The sequence below is a fragment of the Schistocerca nitens genome, chromosome 2 (genome assembly GCF_023898315.1).
Source record: "Schistocerca nitens isolate TAMUIC-IGC-003100 chromosome 2, iqSchNite1.1, whole genome shotgun sequence".
NCBI lineage: Eukaryota > Metazoa > Arthropoda > Insecta > Orthoptera > Acrididae > Schistocerca > Schistocerca nitens.
In genome coordinates this window covers 120,946,832-120,970,971 of record NC_064615.1, presented here as the reverse complement: position 1 = coordinate 120,970,971, position 24,140 = coordinate 120,946,832, and the positions used below count along the sequence as shown (strand labels likewise).

Below are 24,140 nucleotides of genomic sequence, written 5' to 3'. Positions count from 1 at the left end.
CCTAGAGCCAACAGAGCGAGTTTGCAAGGGGTCAAAATTGTGACTTCCTAATGGCGGGATTGTCCTTTCTGAGAATTTGCACACAAATTGGACGTCCTGGTGCGCAACGATTCTGGTATCAGTGGTCACTGCGAACATACTCACACCCGCAGATGAGGTTCTGGACGTCCACGCAGCACAGACGCTCGACAGGATCGTCGTATTGTAAGGCCAGCAGTGGCAGATCGTACAGCTACCTCAGCACAGATAAGAGGGCTTGTGAGCCCAGACGTGTCAACACGAGCTTTTGTGAACCGGTTGTTAACAATCGGGATACAGGCACGCACACCTCTGGTCCATCTTCCACTCACGGCTCGGCTGTTGCAGTCAGAACGGACGAACGAGGTGGGCTCCATCAGGGACCCCCTGACCGCTAAGTAGGCTGTGTCTCGGTAGGCTGTACCTACTTTGCCTCCTTGTCTTCGGTGGTTTGTGAAGTTGATAATTATTTTCTTGCACTTCGTGCCCTCATGTTTCCCTCTGCAGCTTTTCTTTTTTCTTTGTTGTGCAGACAACTTGGCAGCCTGTGACAGTCCGGACTCGCTGCCCCCGGCGCGGATGGCGTAGGGACTGCTTTACTGCGACAGCTGCCGGGCAGCCATTGGCATAGCTGTCAGCACTGCATCCGCAACTCTCTGCAGCGTTTCGGCCAGGTGCGAGACCTTTTTCGATTTCTGCAGAGAATGTGGAGACGACCACAGACAGCTCTCCTTCTTGCACAGTGGTTGCTGTGCCGTGGCTGGGTGCTGCTGGATTGCGGGTGGCAGCTGACGTGTTGCCACTACTGCCGCCTCCAGATGACGTGGCATCTTCCTTGCGCGTTTTCCCCTTCGGTGGAGGGGGGAGGGCGTTGACGCGCAAATCTTCTGGTGTGCCCTCTCGAACAAGTTTTATGGCGCAGTGCATCGTCTTCTGTTGCCCCCTTCAGTGGGGGCAACATCGGTTCCCGGCGTCTACCTCGTGTTTGCTGCTGCTGCTTTGCCGGCCGGGGTGGTCTCGCGGTTCTAGGCGCGCAGTCCGGAACCGTGCGACTGCTACGGTCGCAGGTTCGAATCCTGCCTCGGGCATGGATGTGTGTGATGTCCTTAGGTTGGTTAGGTTTAAGTAGTTCTAAGTTCTAGGGGACTGATAACCACAGCAGTTGAGTCCCATAGTGCTCAGAGCCATTTGAACCATTTTTTTGCTGCTGCTTTCATCTCGAAGCTGCAGCTTCGTTAGGTTGAAGGGTTGGCAGGTCTAGCTGCTTTTCCTTCTTCTTTCTCTGGTTGATTTTCAGTTCATCGCATCTTGGTTTATTTCTTCTGGTTTGACACTCTTCCTTTTCCTTCCTCTTGCTGCCTGAGCGGCGTTGCTACTCTCGTAGCAAGCGCGGCCATCTCGTTGTCACTCGCCAGTGAATCTGGTTTCCCAGATTCCTGATGAGAGGATTCGTAGATCTTCTCGTGTCGGTATAGAAGAGTCTCGCCGACTGCTTGAAGCGGACCTTCAGCATCGGCATGCCCATTATCTGATGTAGTTTGGCCTTGCTGAAGTAACGCAAAAGATGTAGTGCCAGTCTCAGGCACTGGAAACTGCTGATATGAGTCTCGGCGGTATTCCCCCACACCACGGCGGCATATTCCAGCACGGGCCTGATAAGTGCCAGATACAGCGTCTTTCTCTGTGTGGAGACAGTGTGGTCGTGGGATTGAGGAAGGGGTAGAGGAGGCGCATTCGGCCAAGCGCCTTACCCCGTATTTCGGTGATGTGCGTCTCCCAAGTAAGGCGCCGATCCAGTGTGATGCCCAGGTAGCGGCCGGTGTTCGACTATGGGATGGGCCTCCTATGATGAGGATTAATGGCAGAGCTTCAGGTATACGTTTCCTCGTGAAGATCGCAGCCTGGCTCTTCGCTTCACTGAACTTGAGCTGCCACTTGGTGGCTCAAGCTTCGAGCTCGTTTCAGGCTATTTGTAGTCTTCCTCACATCAGATGTGGGTTGATCCTCTTGGTGTACAGGGCTGATGATCGCGATGTCTAGGCGGCCTCTCTTGGGGTAGTGTGTAGAGTCGTGTGGCCCCAGAACCATCGCGTCATTATCTGTGGCCGCCTTAAGAAGCCTCCTGCCGCTGGTTGTGGTGACCCTGGAGTTCCACACCGGGTGCTTGGCGTTGAAGTCGCCGCCGATAAAAATGTTGCCACGCATTGCCAATAGCGTCTCAAACTCCTGTTGTCGTAAGAGTCCTCTACACTTCTGGTACGTGGCGATGAAGGTCATTTGACCCACTGAGGTGCTGACTGTGACACCTGTTGCTTCTAGTTGCGTCAGCTGTGGTAGCTGGATTTGCTGGTGTCGCAGCGTTCTTCTTACATTGGTCGCAGTTCGCCGCATGCTGTTGGTCTATCGTCACTATAGCACCTATAGTTAGGTGCCCTCGCCTTTACGCCATGTCTCAGACACGAGGCACATATCCAAAGCCTCATCGCGGAGAAACTGCCTAAATTCGCCCTCCTGCTGTCTTATGCTGTTTTCGTTTCATACGCAGACGGTGAGACCTATGATGTGATTAGGCATCACGGGTGTTGTTGGCTTGTCTTGTGATGTTGGCCCGGTTGGCCGCAATCAGTGCAGAAACGACCATTTGCGGTAGCTGGAGTAGCAGCTGTTTGAACTCCCGCAGCATCTCTCGTAGTTCTGCGGCCTCGGTGGTTACAGTGGTCGGTGGAGGTGGGTGGCCGTCGGTGGGGGAGGGGGTGGCGCTGTTGCGGCCTCCCTCCCCCGCGCCCACGTATCCGGCCGGCCGTGCTCCTCTCGTGGTGGTCGGGGAACGCCTTCCGCTGCGTGGCTAGGCCGCTCCGCCTGCCGCGCCTGCTCGGCGTGTTGCTGACCCGGCCTCGCAGGCGTTTCCCATGCGGACACCCGCGGTCGCCGCTGTTGCTGCAATAGCGTAGTTTCTTCCCAGCTGAACCCTCCTCGCTGGTGCCTGCCGCCCTTTTGCGGCTGCTTTTTTGAAGGCTTTGCATCCGCGGAAGCTGGCGACGTGTTCTTCATTGCAGTTGCAGCACGTGGGTGTCTTCTTGTCGGGAACGGACATTCCCGGCTCAGGTGCTAGCCCAGCACACTTTACGCAGCGTGGGGACATTTTGCAGTATTTTGCCAGGTGGTCAATTGCCTGGCAGTTGAAGCATTGAAGCGGGCCTCTCCGCCTCCTCGGTTTTTCAACTGTGACCCCGCTGACACTTCCCACTCTCGTGTTTACGCTACGCAAATTCACTGAGCTTCGAACTCCGTGTAACACCTCGGTTCAATTTACAGCGATAAAAGCTATATAAAGAATAATTTAAAATTGAGAATAGAATTTTTAGAGGGGAAAATAGTGTAGAATCAGAATTCGGTAATTGCAGATCAAAATTATAGTATATCAGCAAGTAGTTTAAAGTCTAAGTACAGCAAAGCCACGGAAGCTCCGTCATGGAGAAGGCAGTGACGTTAAACTCTTGTGATGAAAAACCTATAAAAAGGCCTCATCGTCATTATTGCCGCCTTTTTTCCTTGATTGTTTCGTTAAAGGGCGGGGAACCCGTGTCAGTCAGCGAGACAATAATTAGATTGGACTTTATCGTGTTAAGATTCACGATAAACTGTTAGAATATTACGGAGATTAAAAGGAATGAAGTGTACGACGTCTGACTGTTGGTAGCAACTGAGTATTAAGGGTATTTTAGGTCTTTAGTGCTAGATTGGAACTTTACGGACATATAGACGACAGAAACTCAAATTATCTGCTGATACGAATGAATTCAGAGGTACCAGTACTCAGATATTAACGTGTGGACTTTTGAAAGTGTCGTGTGCCGTTAGTTGAGAATTTGGACGTAGAGCGCGTGCGTATCGGCAATTGCGGACTATTTAGATTCCTCCACGCTAGGAAACTTTTAAATAGACCATCATCCATCACCATCTTAATCCTTGAATATAGAGTGAAAGTGAAATACAAGAGTGTTGTACTTATTTGACTTACCTAGTACTAATCAGTGAAGGTTTTACGGAACCAAAGCTATTCAGCAGTAAGTCAGCACCATCTAGCGGAAAGCGTAGGCATTAACTAACACGCTAACTAAAGTGAACGTTTACGTGCTTTACGGACTGGTTAACATGAACTTTTGTGACTGTTTAACGTCCCCACTCCCTCCGAAAAGTGGCGTAGGCTATCTTAATCATAAAAGGGGATAGTTTTAGCCGGGCAAATTCCTAAATAAAAGCGATATTTACAAGACTCGCAGTAAATGCAAAACACAAGGCCCGCACCTCATTGGAGATTCGTCGCTGTCACGTCGGGAAGTAAAACCGGAAAACCTACCGACGATACGTATCTACGAGCAGACGTCGACGTGGAATACCTAAAAATGGAACCACAAGAGAGTTGGGGATGTTCCGCCTCCATGATTTCTACCTCAGCATTTATGGCCGTCCTATCCACCTCACTCCTACTCTCAAATACCTTGGCCTCACCCTCGACCGCCACCTCACCTGGACTCCCCATCTCCTTACCGTCCACCACAAAGCTCACAACCGCCTCCACCTCCTGAAACTCCTGTCCAGCCGGACATGGGGTCTGCATCCTTCCACCATCCTTTACACCTACAAATCCTTGATCCGCCCATCCTCAGTTCTGCCAGCGTAGCTTGGATTTCCGCCCATCCCCGGTTCTATAAAGCCCTCCAAATCCTCGAACGCCATGCACTCTGCCTCGCCTACCGCATCCGCCTTCCATCCCCCACGTGCATCCTCTACGACGTCATCCCCTTCCCCCACCTTCTCCTTTTCCTTGAACACATACGCACACTATATATTGTCCGCCGCCTTGATCCCCCTCACCCCCTTGTGTCTCCCTTCCTCTCCACCCCCAACCAGTTGCCACGCCTTTACCGTTGTGTCCCACCCTCTCTCCATCTCCACAGCCTCCATCTCCTCTCCCAACGCAACTTCCACCATCTACCCCTCCCAGATGGTGAGCTCCGCCCTGACATCTACCCTTCCTACCAACTCTAACCCCATCTTCCTGCCTCCTCCTCAGGGCTCCCTCTCCTCCCCCTCTCTCCTCCTGAGCGGCTTCCCCCTCCTACTCCCCCTCCTTCTCTTGTGCCCCCTTTCAGTGTCTCTGCATTCCCTCCTGCCCTGTCTTCCCTCTTCATCTCCCACCCCACGTGTCTCCTTCCTCTTAGTGTACCCGCTGACGCCCCTACTCACTTTATCCCGCCGGAATCGATCTGTGAGCTATTTCCTTTATTTTTTATTTTTTATTTTTTTTTTTTTTTTTTAGAATGATGGCACTCCAATAAACCGAAGTCCACCACAGAGTCTATGTAATCATCCCATTTCATATCCCTACGACTTACTGATGTTATAGTCATAAGATACTAAATTTCTTCATTTTGTGACGTGCACCTCATTAGTTGTGCAAGAAAAATTTAGTTTACATCCTACAAAAGTAATTGGTCCTCCAAGTAATTGTTGTTGTCCTGTTGGCTTCGGAGTAATATCAAACGTGTCAACATTCTTGTAGACAGGCATCCTCATCCTCGTTGTGTATCTTCTGCGACGGTAAGGCATGGCTGTGTATTACGTGCTGCTGCCGCGTGAACAATCTGCAATGCAGTGGCCTCGCTACACAGCTGCCGAGCCCTGCGAGTGCTGATATGACGTCACACTTCCTGCCGATAAGCGATAACGCAACCGGAAGTATTTTTACTCAGCGGATCGCGCTTAGTTAAAACTCAGGGCGATCCTGCGCGGCACTCGCCTCAGCGACTAAGTCCGTTTCAAGGTCACCCGCCTTGCGCAACAGACTGTAGCGTAGCCAACACATCCATCGCACTTCGAAATGTTATCAAGATCTGACCAAGTATTTACGCAGCTTCTTTCAAATATTATTTCATGAAGATAACTTCGTCATCTGTAAAAATTCTGAGGTTACTACTAATATTGTCCGTTAGCTCATTAACGTACGACATGAACAGCAAGGGCCCGACACACTTCCCCGGCGCACACCCGAAGTTACTTCTACGCCTGACAATGACTCTCCAACCAAGATAACATGCTGTGTCCTCCCTCCCAAAAAGTTCTCAGTCCAGTCACAACTTTCACTTGATATTACATACGGCCGAACTTGGGCAATAAGCGTAGGTGTGGTACTGAATCAAATCCTTTTTGGAAATCAAGAAATACTAGATCCAAAGCTGTCTGTGTGTCATGTGAGAAGAGCGCGATTTAGGCTTCACATGATCAAAGTTTTCGGAATCCTTGCTGGTTGGCATGGAGGAGGTCATCCTGTTCATCATACCTCATTATTTTTGAGCTGAAGATATGTTCTAAGATTCTTAAGAAATCATCTCAAAGATACTGGACGGTAGTTTTGTGAAACCTTACTGTAGGTGGGTGTTGTCTGAGCTTTCTTCCAACTACTGGGCACCGTTTCTTGTTCGACGGATCTACGAGAGATTATAGTTAGAGGAGACACTAACTCAGCCGCAAATTCTACAGTATATAGAATCTGACATGGATTCTATCAGGCCCTGGAACTTTGTTCAGTTTTAACGATTTCAGTTGTTTCTCAAAACCACTGGCACTAATACTTATTTCATTCATTTTTTCAGTGGTATAAGGATTAAATTGGGAAAATTTTCCTGGGTTTTCCTTTGTAAAAGAACATTTGAAAACAAAGTTAAGGGTTTGAGTTTTTTCTTTCCTAATGTCAGTTTCAGTTCCTGTCTCATTCTCTACTTTGCTGAAACAAACAGCCTTTATATACGATCAGGATTTCTTTGGGTTTTGTTAAAGATCTTTTGACAGTATTCTGCTACGGTGGCCACTGAAGGCTTCACGCATTTTCCTCTTGAAGCGAAAAGGGTTTCATTCGATATCTCTCCATCTAAAGTCCAGTGCTTTGTTTTACACCAACTGTGAAGTAATCTCTGTTTCTTTAGAAGTTTCTTTACAGTAGCTATATACCATGGAGGTTCCCTACCATTATGAACTGTTCCACTGGGAACATGTCTATCCAGTGAACATCAATAACTCTTTTACATTTGAGCCATAGTTTCTCTACATGCTCCTGTCCTGTACGGAAATTTCAAGTTCCTCGTTGGGATATTAGCTGCCTTTCGTAATCATTGTTGCCACAACCGCATTATGATCACTGATACCAATTTTGATGTGGACATCCTCAAAACGGTCAGGTCTATTTGTTTCCATTAGATCCAATATATTTCCATCGTGAGTGGGATCCCGAACTATCTGTTCTAGGTAGTTTTCAGAGTAGACGTTTCGTAATGTTTCTGAGAATGACTTGACACGCCCACCATAACAAAACTGTAATTATTCCTAATTGAGTGTTGGATGATTAAATTATCTACCGACGATTACAGAATGATCAGGGAACTTACGTACAAATGAACTGAGGTTTTCTCTAAAGTTTTCGGTTACATCAGTATATGAGTCTGGTGGGCGATAGAAGGATCCAATTACCATTTTATGCCCATCCTTGATACAGAGTATTGCCCAAACAACCTCACGTGCAGCTTAAATTTCTATCTCGGTGGATTTGAGTTTCCTGTCTCAATCGACCACGTACATTTCCCATTAGCCTATCCTTTCGATATACACTTAAATTTTCCCCAAAAATCTCACTGCTATCAATTTCATGTTTCTTCTGTACCTAGTATTATATGAGCTTCGCTGCTTTTCAGGAGCACTTCGAACTCTGGCAATTTGTTGCTTCGGCAGTTAGCCACTAGCACTTTAATACTCTCATCTTTGGCAGGCATTTCTTTCAATCTTACACAGATACTTCTCGCTCTCCTACAGCTGTCATTATCCGGATTGGATGGAGGGTCGCCTAATCTACGAAGATCCTGATTGTGCCCCACACACAATCAGCTACCTGGGTAGCAGCATCTGATGTGTAGTGCACTATCACCCTCGTTCAGATTTAATGTGCTAAACCAGTCACCCCTAAGTAACTCCGGAATAGATCGAGACTGATGGTTCAAATCCCGTCCACCGGTGTATCGAACCTTGGTCTAAGATAACGTTTAACCGTTTGAAAAAAAAAAAATCCTTTGTTTGGATTTTACGTGCAAAAAAAAACACGTTTTCTGGGAAGTTTTTGAAGCATGCCACTTCTGTACTTTTAAACTTGTACGAATCGGATCAAACTTTACACGAAGGTAGATAAATGCACAAAGTAAAATAATAATAACAAAAAAAATCTAGTAATATTTAGGCGTTGTCGAGATACGATGGCTTAAATTTGTGAATGCAGCATATAAAATTTGTTCTTGAGTGATCTGAATGCGTGGAAACGGTTTAAAGTGAATTAAATAATTAAAAATGCACACTTTCGCAATAAAACTGGAAACTCGGTTCCAAAAATCTAGGTTCATTCGGATTTTACGTGCAAAAAACACATTTATTGTGACTTTTCTTACGTACTTCACTTCCATGTTTCAAACTTGGGCGAATCGGTTCAAATTTTGTAAGAAGATACACAAAAACATGTAATTAATGGGATCCTGTTGTTTTGTGAAACTTTATCCGTTGCCACGATATAGTAGTCTAAACATGCACGTAAAATTCGGTGTTCGTCAGTCTGGGGCGACGTGGTTACGTTCGTCCATTACCTGCACCTACTTGCGAACTCGTTGCAGCAGATCGCTGGATTCTAAGAACCGGGAAAAGGTCTTAATTTTGAATGAAAGGTGGAAATACTGGCAAAAGTCGGTATATTCTGAACCTTGAGATGTAAAAGGTTCACTACCAAGCCCGTACTATTCTTAGCACAATCATGCACAATCCCTTTCATTCACTTTAGCAAGTTCATGGTAACGTATATCCTGAAATCTGAACAGCTGCTAAGCACGGATTGTTCTAAAATGAAAATGCTCGCCACGCTATTGATTTTATCGGTATCTAATGCACTCAAGTTTTTAGTCACCGACCAGCTCAATATGCCTAGCGGAATTACTGTCTTTCCTCAAACACAAAATTACTTTAAAAAATCCGTACTTTCTAAGAAAACACACAGGAAAAAATATGCCTTAACTTTAAAACAATTTTGAAACATGTAGCACAACTAAAACTGGCAAATTATAACTTTCTTCTGAGCTCATACTACACACGATCATACCATTGAAAGGCTGGGCTCCAACTCCTTAGACTGCTGTAAGCATTCTGCACTACGTGATCAAAAGTATCCGGACACCTGGCCGAAAATGACTTACAAGTTCGTGGCGCCCTCCATTGGAAATGCTCGAATTCAGTATGGTGTTGGCCCATCCTTAGCCTTGATGACATCTTCCACTCTCGCGAACATACGTTCAATCTGGTGCTGGAAGGTTTCTTGGTGAATGTCAGCCCATCCTTCACAGAGCGCTGCACTGAGGAGAGGTGTCGATATCGGTCGGTGAGGCCTGGCACGAAGTCGGCGTTCCAAAACGTCCCAAAGGTATTCTATAGGATTCAGGTCAGGACTCTGTGCAGGGTAGTCCATTACAGGGATGTTATTGTCGTGTAACCACTCCGCCACAGGCCGTGCGTTATGAACAGGTGCTCTATCATGTTGAAAGATGGAATCGCCATCCCCGAATTGTTCTTCAACAGTGTGAAGCAAGAAGGTACTTAAAACATCAATGTAGGCCTGTGTTGTGATGGTGCCACGCAAAACAACAAGGGATGCAAGCCCCCTCCATGAAAAACACGACCACACCATAGCACTGCTGCCTCCAAATTTTACTGTTGGCACTGCACATGCTGGCAGATGACGTTTACCGGGCATTCGCCCTATCCACACCCTGCCATCAGATCGCCACATTGTGTACTGTGATTCGTCACTCCACACAACGTTTTTCCATTATTCAATCGTCCAATGTTTACGCTCCTTACAGCAAGCGAGGCGTCATTTGGCATTTACCGGCGTGATGTTGGTTTATGAGCAGCCGCTCGACCATGAAATCCAAGCTTTCTCACCTCCCTCCTATCTGTCATAGTACTTGCAGTGGATCCTGATGCAGTTTGGAATTCCTGTGTGATGGTCTGGATAGATGTCTGCCTATTACACATTATGACCCTCTTCAACTGTCAGCGGTCTCTGTCAGTCAACAGACGAAGTCGGCCTGTACGCTTTTGTGCTGTACGTGTCGCTTCACGTTTCCACTTCACTATCACGTCGGAAACAATTGATCTAGAGATGTTTAGGAGTGTGGAAATCTCGCACACAGACGTATGACACAAGTGACACCCAATCACCTGACCACGTTCGAAGTCCGTGAGTTCCGCGGAGCGCTCCATCCTGCTCTCTCACGATGTCTGACTACTGAGGTCGTTGATATGGAGTACCTAGCAGTAGGTGGCTGCACAATGCACCTAACATGAAATACGTATGTTTTTGGGGATGTCCGGTTACTTTTGATCACATAGTATATATCTCCGAGAGAAAAGACGCGCGAAGAATACTCCGTTCTGATTGGCCAGTTTTCTTTAAGGCCAATAGAAAAACATTATTCTCCCTCGTTAGGCCTAGTCCGCGCTTTTCATAACTAACCAATCAACAAATAACACACTTTCGAACTGCACTTTTTCTCGAATTAAATATTTAACATTCTGACATTTTGTTTATACTTTACGTTATTAACTATTTTCATTTGCACTCGACATAGCTTTCCATTTACCATAAACTTACTTAACATATTATGATACAAAATTTCCCGTTGTCTGCATTCACACTGTCTTAAACTTTCTCACACTAGTCCGTATTCACACTGTCTTAAAACTTTCTCACACTAGTCCGTAGAGCGTTCATCAGTAGAACAATGATCTACATATTTGCTTTAGACCACATTCACGCAACATTCATACTACTAAAAGCATATACAAAACCGTACAAACATAAACAAAAAAGCCTTCAAGAAATAAACAGAACAATCCACAAAAATATATCTTGACCTGTTTCTTGAATGTCTCTGTGTACTACGGGACTCGGGTGGTCAAAATTCTTAACTACAGCATAGTTCTTTCTGTTTAGTCCTGTCCGCTACTGTCCTCTAGCAGACGAAAATTAAAAGTACCGTACGTACTCAACTGAACCCGCTTCAGACCATCTGTCACTGTCACTGTCAGAGTCATTTTCCCGTTGCACAGGCTCTTTGTAGACAGGAGCGATGTAAGGCGCCACGCCTGAAGTCGCAAGTGCTTAGACGGTTTAAAGTGATACAGATGAAAAGAAAAAAAATTCTTACGATAACTATCAGAAGCGTTTGCAAATATCTTTCATCTTCGGGGTTACGTGCAGAAACCCAAGCGTTTGCACATGAAACTGTTTCGTAGAAATGTATTGAATTTTGACATAATTAAAAAAACTGGTCATTACAGTTAATTATCGTTTCGTAGTTTATCCGTTAAAGATTTTATTCGCCATTGGCTTAAAATCATCGTAAAATCTTTGGGCGTGCAAAATGACGCATGCACTAGACCCGAATTATGCCTAGCATTTAAAGCTTTACAATGGCCACGTAGAAAATTAAACTAACCCGAAAACTGCTTTAAAAATAATTTTTAAAAAAGTTCACCTTATTTCTAACCAACGGAAAATGTTTTACTGAGTTTTCTTTGAAAAATTACATGCTATCTTGTAGAAATATTTTGGGACAAAACAGGTTAAGTTTGTCATTTTCTGTACAAGACTGAAGCGTTGATAGAATTTTGTAGTGCATATACTTTTTTGCAGTTCGCTTATTTCAATCACACTCGTATGTAATTCGGATTAGTTGTTCCAACGTTTCGGCCCACAATTATTCACGTGAGGCTTTCTAGCGGATGTTTCTTAATTATCAGTTTTTATTATTGCATACTTTAAAAAACAATGACAATAATTTTAAGATAAAAGATAATAACTGATATATGCTTTTCAAAAGTTTATTTTTTGTTGCGCGAATCGTTCGGCTTCCGACGTAGCAAGCTTTCAAGTAAGGTTATATATGTAACATGGTCGCATCGTAAGTTTATCTACGTAATATAAACTATTTACATAAATTATTGTCATAAACGTCGCCAAGTATTTAATATTTCGTTTGATGTTGTATTTACGTTTGCTGTTCTTTTATGCACTATATTTAGTATCTGTGGTTATTTTTTTATGTCTGCATATACATTCTCATGCGTATATGAATACAATGGGTGTAACAATAAACACAAATTTTAAAACTAAAAAATTAAAAAAAAATAATAAAAATAAGAAATACGAAAAATTTAAAAGGTTAATGGAACAGAAAACCTTCCGCAGGTATTTGACCTTGACCTGATAGTGAGGCTTCTGTGCTCCATGGATACCGTAGGTTACACTGGACAGGTTCAACCGTACTAGGTAGGTAGCCATAGAGGTGCCAGATCAACAATGCCTGACTCCAACAACATGATTCGAAAACAATAAACAAAATTATACCGTATCAATCATCGCCTGAGTCAACAAAAATCTACATCGGTTGCCAAGGTATGGCGGCGTAATGCAAGAATTGCGTAATAGTAAAAGTTGGAAGCCAGATTGAAAAACGCTTATATCAGAACACAAAAAGGCGAGTATGTCCTTGGCAGAGTTAGGAATGTAATAAAAGGGAACTAGCTTCACTACTTACATGGCAGATCCAAAGAAATTAAAATCAAATCATCTTGACATATTCGCGTTTATTTTATGAGTTAATCATACTTCCCCAACGCAGTAAACTCTCCTAGCTGCAAGGTAATGGCATACCTGCATTTTGCAACTTACAGGCTGAAGTCCATGAACTTATGCCAAAAACCCAGAGGATTCGCCAGCCATAGATAACATCGCATGGCTGAAGAGCTTACATGTACAAGTTAAACAAGTTTTTCCGGAGGTAAAATATCTGGGGGTGGATTTGTTCCTGGGAAACGCTACAACAATTTCTTTTATACCGGGGCCATTTCTCCCCCACATCCAAACCCTGTTACAAGAATGGTAAAGGTGTAAGAACGAACAGATATAAATTTATGTGTCTCTAGACAGTGGGATGCGTCTATACTAGAAAGTATCCTAGAGTGGGGGTGCATCCCCGGAGTGGGGTTGCATGCATCCTAAACGCTAATGACACATTGTATCCTATAAAGCACGACATGACAAATGCCATGTTGGACGACACGATAGCATGTGTCATGTTAAACGACATGGTATCACATACGTCACGATGCAGTGTACTACACGATGTGGGTTCTCACACTAACAAGTAAAAAAACTCGTGTATGTCAAAATGTTCTGATTTAAATGTCTTTGAAGCTGTCAGATAAGTCGAGATGCTAGTTCCCTTCTTTTACACCCCCCAACTCTGACCAGGACGTATTCGCCTTTTTTGTGCTATGAAAGGAGCATTTTTCATTCTAGTTTTATTGTTATTAACAGATCTTTTTAAAAAATAAAGTTCTGGGTACTGGTATTATTATTATTATTTTCAACAACATATTGGAATGTAACAATGCCAACAACTGTACGAAAATATATATTAGAAGTTTTTTGAACTATTTTAATGTCCGGTCGTATTGACCGGAACAGTACATTTCTGTAGTAACGTGAACAGAGCTGCAGGATTTAAAGAGTTCGTCGAAAATCGGCTTACAACTGCACAAAACTATACTACTGCGTAATATTGTAGTAGTTGTTTGGAAAACTCAGCTGCCACAAACAATCCGGTCTTAAGCATCGACATACCATATAAGAATAGTGACTTCATTATGCGCATAACTGCATATAAAACCAGAAAATAGAAACTGCGTAGTGAGCACCTACCTCTGTATTCGACGCTGCAACAGAGATGCTCCTACGACGGCAGGCGCCAGAACGTCTACTGCGATACGCGCAAACTCCAGCCACCGAGCCTGCGATGACGTCATGCCCCTACGGCGAACTACTTTTCCTTCTGTGCGCAGTGAACGGAACTTTTCTCCCTTTATTCTTCAGAAAAATTGCGTCGCAAGGCAGGTAGAGAGCGCTGGCTTTGAAAGTGATGCAATAACAACACTGTAGGATGCTGTCACTCCAGAGGGGAATTTTCATACAACTAATTATTTCTCGAGTTGATAGTTCAGAAAAAACCTGCCTACTGACAAGAAGTATCTTTCCTGAGATTGACAAGTAGAACGGAACATCGATTGTGTGATAGATTCGAACCACACGTTTCGTTTCTTTTAGGGACAGGAGGGAATTGAGCCACACTTCTTGCCCCAGGAACAACTAAAATGCGTGAACAACGCATCTACAAACGATTAAATTGTACTATTTTTAAAAGTTCGTGGTAACTAGTACGGTATTAAACGTGGAGCTGACAAGTCCAGACATTAACTGCAGAGACAGAGACCGCTTCCGTAGTCGAATGGTTTGCGCCGCTGCTTGCGCTGTGCAAGGACTGTCATGATGTCGCCTAATTTTTTTCTGAAGGAGGGGATCCGGTACGGGATCTACATCTACATCTACATCCATACTCCGCAAGCCACCTGACGATGTGTGGCGGAGGGTACCTTGAGTACATCTATCGGTTCTCCCTTCTACTCCAGTCTCGTATTGTTCGTGGAAAGAAAGATTGTCGGTACCGGTATGCCTCTGTGTGGGCTCTGATTTCTCTGATTTTATCCTCATGGTCTCTTCTCGAGGTATACATAGGAAGGAGTAATATACTGCTTGACTCCTCGGTGAGGGCATGTTCTCGAAACTTCAACAAAAGCCCGAACCGAGCTACTGAGCCTCTCTCTTGCAGAGTCTTCCACTGCAGTCCATCTATCATCTCCGTAACGCTTTCACGATTACTAAATGATCCTGTTACGATGCGCGCTGCTCTCCGTTGGATCCTCTCTATCTCTTCTATCAACCCTCTCTGGTATGGATGTCACACCGGTGAGCAGTATTCAAGCAGTGGGCGAACAAGTGTACTGTAACCTACTTCCTTTGTTTTCGGATTGCATTTCCTTAGGATTCTTCCAATGAATCTCAGTCTGGCATCTGCTTTACCGACGATTAATTTTATATGGTCATTCCATTTAAATCATTCGTAATGCATACTCCCAGATAATTTATGGAATTAACTGCTTCCAGTTGCTGACCTGCTATATTGTAGCTAAATGATAAAGTACCTTTCTTTCTATGTATTCGCAGCACATTACACTTCTCTACATTGTGATTCAATTGCCATTCCCTGCACCATGCGTCAATTCGTTGCAGATTCTCCTGCATATCAGTGCAATTTTCCATTGTTACAACCTCTCGACATACTACAGCTTCATCCGTAAAAAGCCTCAGTGAACTTCCTGTGTTATCCACAAGGTCATTTTATATATTGTGAATAGAAACGGTCGTACGACACTCCCCTGCGGCACACCTGAAATCACTCTTACTTCGGAAGACTTCTCTCCATTGAGAATGACATGCTGCGTTCTGTTATCTAGGAACTCTTCAATCCATTCACACAATTGGTCTGATAGTCCATATGCTCTTACTTCGTTCATTAAACGACTGTGGGGAACTGTATCAAACGCCTTGCGGAAGTCAAGAAACACGGCATCTACCTGGGAGCCCGTGTCTATGGCCCTCTGAGTCTCGTGGGCAAATAGCGCGATCGTCTTTTTCGAAACCCATGCTGATTCCTACAGAGTAGATTTCTAGTCTCCAGAAAAGTCATTATACTCGAACATAATACGTCTTCCAAAATTGTACAACTGATCGACGTTAGAGATATAGGTCTATAGTTCTGCACATCTTCTCAACGTCCCTTCTTGAAAACGAGGATGACCTGTGCCCTTTTCCAGTCTTTTGGAACGCTACGCTCTTCTAGAGACCTACGGTACACCTCTGCAAGAAGGGGGGCGTACTCTGTGTAAAATCGAACTAGTATCCCATAAGGTCCTGTAGCCTTTCCTCTTTTAAGCGATTTTAATTGTCTTTCTATCCCTCTGTCATCTGTTTCGATATCTACCATTTTGTCATCTGTGCGACAATCTAGAGAAGGAACTACAGTGCAGTCTTCCTCTGCGAAACAGCTTTGGAAAAAGACATTTAGTATTTCGGCCTTTAGTACCATTTTGATCACAGAGTGTCTGGACATTTTGTTTTGATTCACCTACCGCTTTGACATAAGACCAAAATTTCTTCGGATTTTCTGCCAGGTCAGTACATAGAACTTTACTTTCGACTTCATTGAACGCCTCTCGCATAGCCCTCCTCACACTACATTTCGCTTCGTGTAATTTTTGTTTGTCTACAAGGCTTTGGCTATGTTTATGTTTGCTGTGAAGTTCCCTTTGCTTCCGTGGCAGTTTCCTAACTCGGTTGCTGTACCACGGTGGCAGTTTTCCATCTCTTACGATCTTGCTTGGCACGTACTCATCTAATGCATGTTGTGTTCACTCAGACACTATGAGGCGAAATGAGGAGGTGCTTGAACAAAGAAGCAGCGGCATCATAAGAATTCATCTACTGTCAGTAACTGCTGGAGGGAAAGGTGACATGCTGATCACACGTCATACGCTCATATGTCTCTTCCTGTACTGGCTAATGCGTGAGACGTGTTTACGTTTACTTAACTGCCATCTAATTTTAAAACACTGACTGATGATATCCCGTCACATACATTTTGCATATGACTGAATCCCCTATGCAAAGCCGCACCGAGGTGATCCCGCCAGCCGGCCGCGGTGGTCTAGCGGTTCTAGGCGCGCAGTCCGGAGCCGCGCGACTGCTACGGTCGCAGGTTCGAATCCTGCCTCGGGCATGGATGTGTGTGATGTCCTTAGGTTAGTTAGGTTTGAGTAGTTCTAAGTTCTAGGGGACTGATGACCACAGATGTTAAGTCCCATAGTGCTCAGAACCATTTGAACCATTTTTTTGTGATCCTGCCTCCTTGGCTGTTCGCATTTCCCACCTCTGCCCCCCCCTCTCCGTCCCCCACCATCCAAAGACAAACTACCTTTCTGCAGTTTTTCTAAAAAGATTTAGGAAATTTTATAATCTGTAGGGGAAGAGAGTCATACTGTAAGTGCAACCACAACGAATGAGTGTCTCTCAAGAGGGTAGACTGACCTGTGGCTCCTGAAGAGGGGCAGCAGTCTTTTCAGTAGTTGCAGAGGTAAAAGTCTGCATGATTGACTGATCTGGCCTTGTAATATTAGCCAATACCGCCTTGCTGTGCTGGTACTAAGAACGACTGAAACGAAGGGCAAACTACAGTTGTGATATTTTGCTCCTGAGGGCATACTGCCATACTGTACGGTTAAATCATGAGGCCATCCTCTCAGGTAAAGTATTCTAGAGGTAAAGTAGTTCTCCATTCGGATCTCTGAACGAGGCCTATTCAGGTTGGCGTCGTCATCAAGAAAGATACAACTGGCCGTCTACGGGTGGAGCGTGAAATGTTAGTTCTCTCAACCGGGTCGACAGGTTAGAGAATTTAAAAAGCGAAATGAATAGGCTGAAATTAGAAATAGTGGGAATTAGGGAAGTCCAGTAGCAGGAAGAACATGAGTTCTTGTCAGGTCTGTGCAAGGTTACCAACGCAAAATCAGCTAGTGGTAATGCAGAAGTAAGTCTAGTAATGAATAAGAAAAAAGAAATGTAGTTAAGCTACTACGAACAGCATAATGAATACATTATCGTAGCCAAAACAGAAATAAGCCAGCACTGTAAATTTATATGATTAAGAGCTCCGCAGATGATGAAGAGATTGACCTAATGTATGACGAGATAAGGGGAATTATTCAGATAGTTAAAGGAGAGGAAAACTTAACTGTGGTGTGTAACTGGAATTCGGTAGTAGGAAAAAGACTAAAAGGACAAATGCGAGGGACGTTCAATAATTATTATTATTTACATTTTATGGCCTTCATTGGACCACTCTAGCCAACTTTATACAAAGAATTTTTCAGTTTCCTGTCAGCCCAGTACTTCTTCATACTCTCTGATCTCATCCTTCTTTCTTCATCGGAAATCACCCTTCCTATTGTCTGTTTGTTGATTTTCGTTTGCGGTCTGGTTTGTTTGTCTGTGAGTTTCCTGATTTTGTCAGTTTTGTTTCTTAGGTCTTCCAATGTAATCTGTAGCTCATCCATATCTTCCTTGATTTCTGTAATCCACTTAATTTTGCACTTACTGTTCCACAATTTTTCTATTATTCTCCCAATGATCCTGTTCTCTGGTGTTCTGATTAGATGTCCGAAAAATGAAATGCGTTTCTTCCTGATTGTACTCATTACCGGTTCTATTTCCTTGTAGACTGTTTCATTTGTAGCTACTCTCCAGTGTCCATCTTTCTGGTATGATTTGTTGATGCACGTTCTGATGATTCTTCTCTCTATTTGGAACATTTTGTCTATTTGTGCAGTTTAGTTGTTTTGAAGATGGTTTCACTTGAGTATGTTATTTCTGGTTGAGTGGTGTTTTGTATTGTTTTAATTTTGTTGCTTTTTTATGGTTCAAATGGCTCTGAGCACTATGGGACTTAACTATTGAGGTCATCAGTCCCCTAGAACTTAGAACTACTTAAACCTAACTAACCTAAGGACATCACACACATCCATGCCCGAGGCAGGACTCGAAACTGCGACCGTAGCGGTCGCGCGGTTCCAGACTAGAGCGCTTGTTGCTATTTGCAGTTTTTTTTTATTTTGCAAGTGTTCTTGGTGATATATTATGCTTTAGTCAATTTGTTTAATCTGTTATACCATGCTGGCTTTTCATTGAGGTTATATGTTATGATTCTCGCAGATATTTAAATTTATCTACAATTCAATAATTAATGCAACATTTTTTTTTTCTCGACCAATTTCGGTTGAACACATGCGGAGTTTGTTGTCGGATATCGTGAAATATTCCCGCTTCCGTCCATATAGATTCAAGTTCCGATAGGTGCGGCGCTGTACGTAGCCTTCAAAATGGTGTCTGTAATGGAGGTGAACTCCGATCAGAGAGCTGTCATTGAGTTTCTTTTGGCAGAAAACCAGAGCATAACAGATATTCACAGGCGCTTGCAGGATGTCTAGACAGATCTGGCAGTGAATAAAAGGACAATGAGTCGTTGACAAGGCATCTGTCATCATCGCAACGAGGTCGCGTAAACCTCACCGATCTCCCGGGTACCAGCCGACCGCACACAGCTGTGGCTCCTGCAGTGTTGGAACGTGTGGACATTCTCGTTCGAGGTGATCGACAGATCACAATCAAACACCTCGCTGATCACTGGACGTTTCTGTTGGTATTGCTGACACACCTTTGACACATTCATCCACCTGTTGATGTACCCAAAGGTGTGTGGCCGATGTGTTCCCTGCAACCCAACAGATGAGCAACGAAGGACCCCATCTCTGTGGAATTGCTTGCGTGTTACGCGACTTATCATGACAATTTTTTGTCGAACATAGTCACAGACGATGAAACATGGGTTCATCACCTCGAAAGGGAAATACACTACTGGCCATTAAAACTGCTACACCAAGAAGAAATGCCGATGATAGACGGGTATTCATTGGACAAACATATTATACTAGAACTGACATGTGACTATATTTTCACGCAATTTGGGTGCATAGATCTTGAGAAATTAGTACTCAGAACAACCACCTCCGGCAGTAATAATGGCCTAGATACGCCTGGGCATTGAGTCAAACAGAGCTTGGATGGCGTGCACAGGTATAGCTGCCCATGCAACTTCAACACGATACCACAGTTCATCAAGAGAGTGACTGTCGTATTGCGACGAGCCAGTTGCTCGGCCACCATTGACCAGATGTTTTCGATTGGTGAGAGATCTGGAGAATGTGCTGGCCAGGGCAGCAGTCGAACATTTTCTGTATTGCAGAAAGGCCCGTACAGGACCTGCAACATGCGGTAGTGCATTATCCTGCTGAAATGTAGGATTTCGCTGGGATCGAATGAAGGGTAGAGCCACGGGTCGTAACACATCTGAAATGTAACGTCCACTGTTCAAAGTGCCGTCAATGCGAACAAGAGGTGACCGAGACGTGTAACCAATGGCACCCCATACCATCACGCCGGCTGATACACTAGTATGGCGATGAGGAATACACGCTTCCAATGTGCGTTCACCGCGATGTCGTCAAACACGGATGCGACCATCATGATGCTGTAAACAGAACCTGGATTCATCCGAAAAAATGACGTTTTGCCGTTCGTCGTTGAGTACACCATCGCAGGCGCTCCTGTCTGTGTTGCAGCGTCAGGGGTAATCGCAGCCATGGTCTCCGAGCTGATAGTCCATGCTTCTGCAAACGTCGTCGAACTGTTCGTGCAGATAGTTGTTGTCTTGCAAACGTCCCCATCTGTTGACTCAGGGATCGAGACGTGGCTGCACGATCCGTTACAGCCATGCGGATAAGATGCCTGTCATCTCGACTGCTAGTGATACGAGGCCCTTGGGATCCAGCACGGCGTTCCGTATTACCCTCTTGAACCCACCGATTCCATATTCTGCTAACAGTCATTGGATCTCGACCAACGCGAGCAGCAATGTCGCGATACGATAAACCGCAATCGCGATAGGCTACAATCCGACCTTTATCAAAGTCGGAAACGTGACGGTACGCATTTCTCCTCCTTACACGAGGCATCACAACAACGTTTCACCAGGCAACGCCGGTCAACTGCTCTTTGTGCATGAGGAATCGGTTGGAAACTTTCCTCATGTCAGCACGTTGTGGGTGTCGCCACCGGCGCCAACCTTGTGTGAATGCTCTGAAACGCTAATCATTTGCATATCACAGCATCTTCTTGCTGTCGGTTAAATTTCGCGTCTGTAGCACGTCATCTTCGTGGTGTAGCAATTTTAATGGCCAGTAGCGTAAAACAGCTAGCCACGGAGTGACGCGACACCATCTCTCCTCCCAATAAAAGTTCAAAGTTGAATCCTCAGCTGACAAAGTCACGGCGACGGTCTTCTGGGACCCTGAAGGGGGTGTTCTGTTTGATGTCCTCCCTCAACAGTGCAACGATTAACTTCGAAGTGTGTAGTTCCACCCACGGGAAACTGAAGAAACAACTTCAGCGTGTTCATCGCCGCAAAAATGCAGACGAACTTCTCCTTCTCCATGAAACACAAGGCCTCACACAAGCGTACGCACCCAAGAGGAGATCACAATACTTCATTGGACTGTTGTTCTTCAACCACCCTACAGCCCGGATCTCGCGTCTACCGATTTCCATCTGTTTGGTCAAACGAAGGAGGCACTCCGCTGGAAGCAGTAAGGGATGATCTGTAAGTTATCTCGCAGCAGGACGTTGGCTCCCGCGCCGACCAGTAGAGTGGTCCCATGCGAGCATATACGTCCTCCCAGTGAGATGGCGTAGCGTCGTCGCGCTGAACAGAGAATAAGTTGAAAAATAGGGTTTTGTAGCCAGAAGAGTAGGAAATAATACTGCGTATTGGAATCCCGAATAAAACCAACCCATTTTCAGAAAAAAAATGTGTTGCATTACTTACTGAACTGTCTCGTAGTAGGAGAACATGGACTGGGCGGAAGGAATGGAAGTGAAGGCCACTTGGCAGAGTTTTTCACAGAGCCTAATTGAATTATAGCCGTAGGTATAAGATTCATGTAAGAAGGCTGTGTGCCTGTAAGAGACCTAGGTCACTGGAAGGTTTCAGCTCGAGTGCATAATGGTAAGATAGGAATTTCGAAACCAGGTATTAAAGTGTCAGACGTTTCCAGGAGAAGATCTGGACTCTGGCCACAATTTATTGGTTTGAACTGCGGACTAAAGCCGAAGAAATTGTAAGAAAGGTAGGAAATTAAAGAGATAGGATAAAGGCAACATCTGATTGAAACAGGGGAAAGGAATACAATAGGAAACGAGTGGGTAGCTTTGAGAGATAAAATCGTGAAGACAGCAGAGAATCACATAGGTAAAAAGACAAGACCTGCCTTACGCACCACTGAACCTATGTGATCATTCCTTTTCATATCCCTACAAAGTGTTACACTCAGGTAATTGTGTCAGTTGGCCAGTTCCCACTTCACTTCTTTCGAGTCTTGTACTCGCACTTTGGTTTCTGTACGGGTTGTATACGACCTTTCGGTCCATATATTTCATCCTTGCTACCTTTAAAATTACAAAGAGTGCAGTCCAGTCCACATTTTCAAAAGCTTTGTCTAAATCTAGAGATGATATAAGCGTAGGTTGCTTTTTTTTACCTATCTTGTAGGAATTTGTACGTGTACAAGCTGATTTGGTGAAACAGAATCACACACTGAATCTACGAACTTCTCTTCCTGCAGGCAAACTGAACTGCATATTGTTGGATGCAACTGTGAGGTATGAAGTGGTCAACCATGAAAGAATTCATGTATCAGAGGGCGATGCAGCACTTAAAACTTCAATACAGACTGCATGATACTACAATGCGAACAGCAACAGCACCACACACTTAAGCATCAACAGTAACATTGCACAACACAGCAGCCACATCCCAGCACACAGTGCCAAAGCAATATTCTGGGCTGTCAGTGCAATATTCAATGTGTGCATGTACCCCCAAAGTGGCGTGACACCCATACCAAACAATTGCTAAATAGACAGGATCCATAGCGAGGAGTCAGACATGATACCATGCATCAAATACACAGAACAAGTGGACCATTGGTGCATTTTAAAATGCAGTGTCTAGTGGAAGATAGCTTGCATGCAGCTAAAACTGTGACAGATGAGCTACTGTATGTGGGAATAGTGCATCCATTAGGCAGTTCGTGAGCCTCAGTCCACTTCACTGCACCACCTCAAACAACAAACATCACCTCCAGCTGCACACACACCCATTCCCTCTTTTACAGGTCTATGGGATGAATAATTAATCTAATCTAATCTAATCCATGTCTGGACAATGAACAGCACTCCTTTTATGCCTGTCCTCAGTGTCCACTGCAGCAGTTAGATGATTACATTTTGGATTCAGTGAAGACAAGATTCGTGACTGATACATTTAGCCATGGCGAGAGCGTTACAAACTTCATAGGAAGTTTGAAGTGGGGCGCACTTGCAGATAGAAGATGCGCTAAATGGAAGGGGCTGCTCACTAAATTCCAAAATCCGATCTTCACCAAGGTATGTGTAGTTATTAAGTTCTGTATTGGGAAGAAGAGATTAGTTGTTGCTAGTATTACAGGACTTATTCTTGCACAATTTCCCTTCAGCTCTTTATAGAAACTGGCAACCCTGCCAGGATGTAATCAAATACACAGATATTCTGAGTTTGAATTTTAACTGCAAGTAGGAAGAACAAAAGTTCTACTTGTGTGTAATAGGTACGAACCTATAAGAATTTTACATTCATAAACTGGACATCTTGCCAATACAGTTAACATTAAGGAAGTAACGCTTTTTTATTTTTATTTTTTGTGAGTGAGAGCTTTAAAGTTTAACCACCACGAATAATCTAAATTTTAAGCACCAAGAAATCATTATTAAATGACATGATTTAATTAAAATTTATCACTGTAATGTGTGGAGAGAAATCTTCAGCTCAATTAGGTATTCAGTTCATATGTTAGCTAATATGTAGATTAAGTTTGTCCAAGTATCTGAGGAGAGTAGCTGTAAAGCCCTTTGAGAGAAGACATCACATGAGGCTCTGCGACTGGGTACAGCTAGCCACCCACATCACACCTGTATGGGAGAACAACTTGGGGAAGCCAGAACGCAAGGGAGATTATTGAGTATTGTAGGTATATGGTAGTTATCAGTTATTTTGGGGGGGGGGGGGGGTTGCAGTTTTGCAAAGTAGTGGATCTCAGGTTTAGGGAATCTATAATACTGTGTAGTAATAACTGAAAGAATATATACAGATTAAACTAGAAAAATGAGTGAAAAATTAAAAGCTTTTATGTAACACATTATAGCTGGGCAGGAGGTTTTAAAGACTGGACTCTATGCTGTAGAAGAGGATTTAAAGAAGGGTAATCAAGAGACAAAGACAAAACTAAGACATCGTCTGGAGGAGGTGAAAAGGGATAGAGAGGCAATACAGTCCGAACTTAGTAGGAAATATAAAGAGGTTAACTTTAAGATA

General features: G+C 44.3%; 1 protein-coding gene across 1 annotated transcript in view; it reads right to left on the bottom strand.

Moving 5' to 3' along the window:
* LOC126235805 (serpin B6-like) overlaps positions 1-13,911 on the bottom strand; it is a 286,482-nt gene extending 272,571 nt beyond the window's left edge. The window contains exon 1 of the mRNA XM_049944634.1: positions 13,871-13,911. The gene's annotated coding sequence lies outside the window, so the exon portion shown is untranslated. The remainder of the gene's footprint in view (positions 1-13,870) is intronic.
* Positions 13,912-24,140: the final 10,229 nt, after the last annotated feature.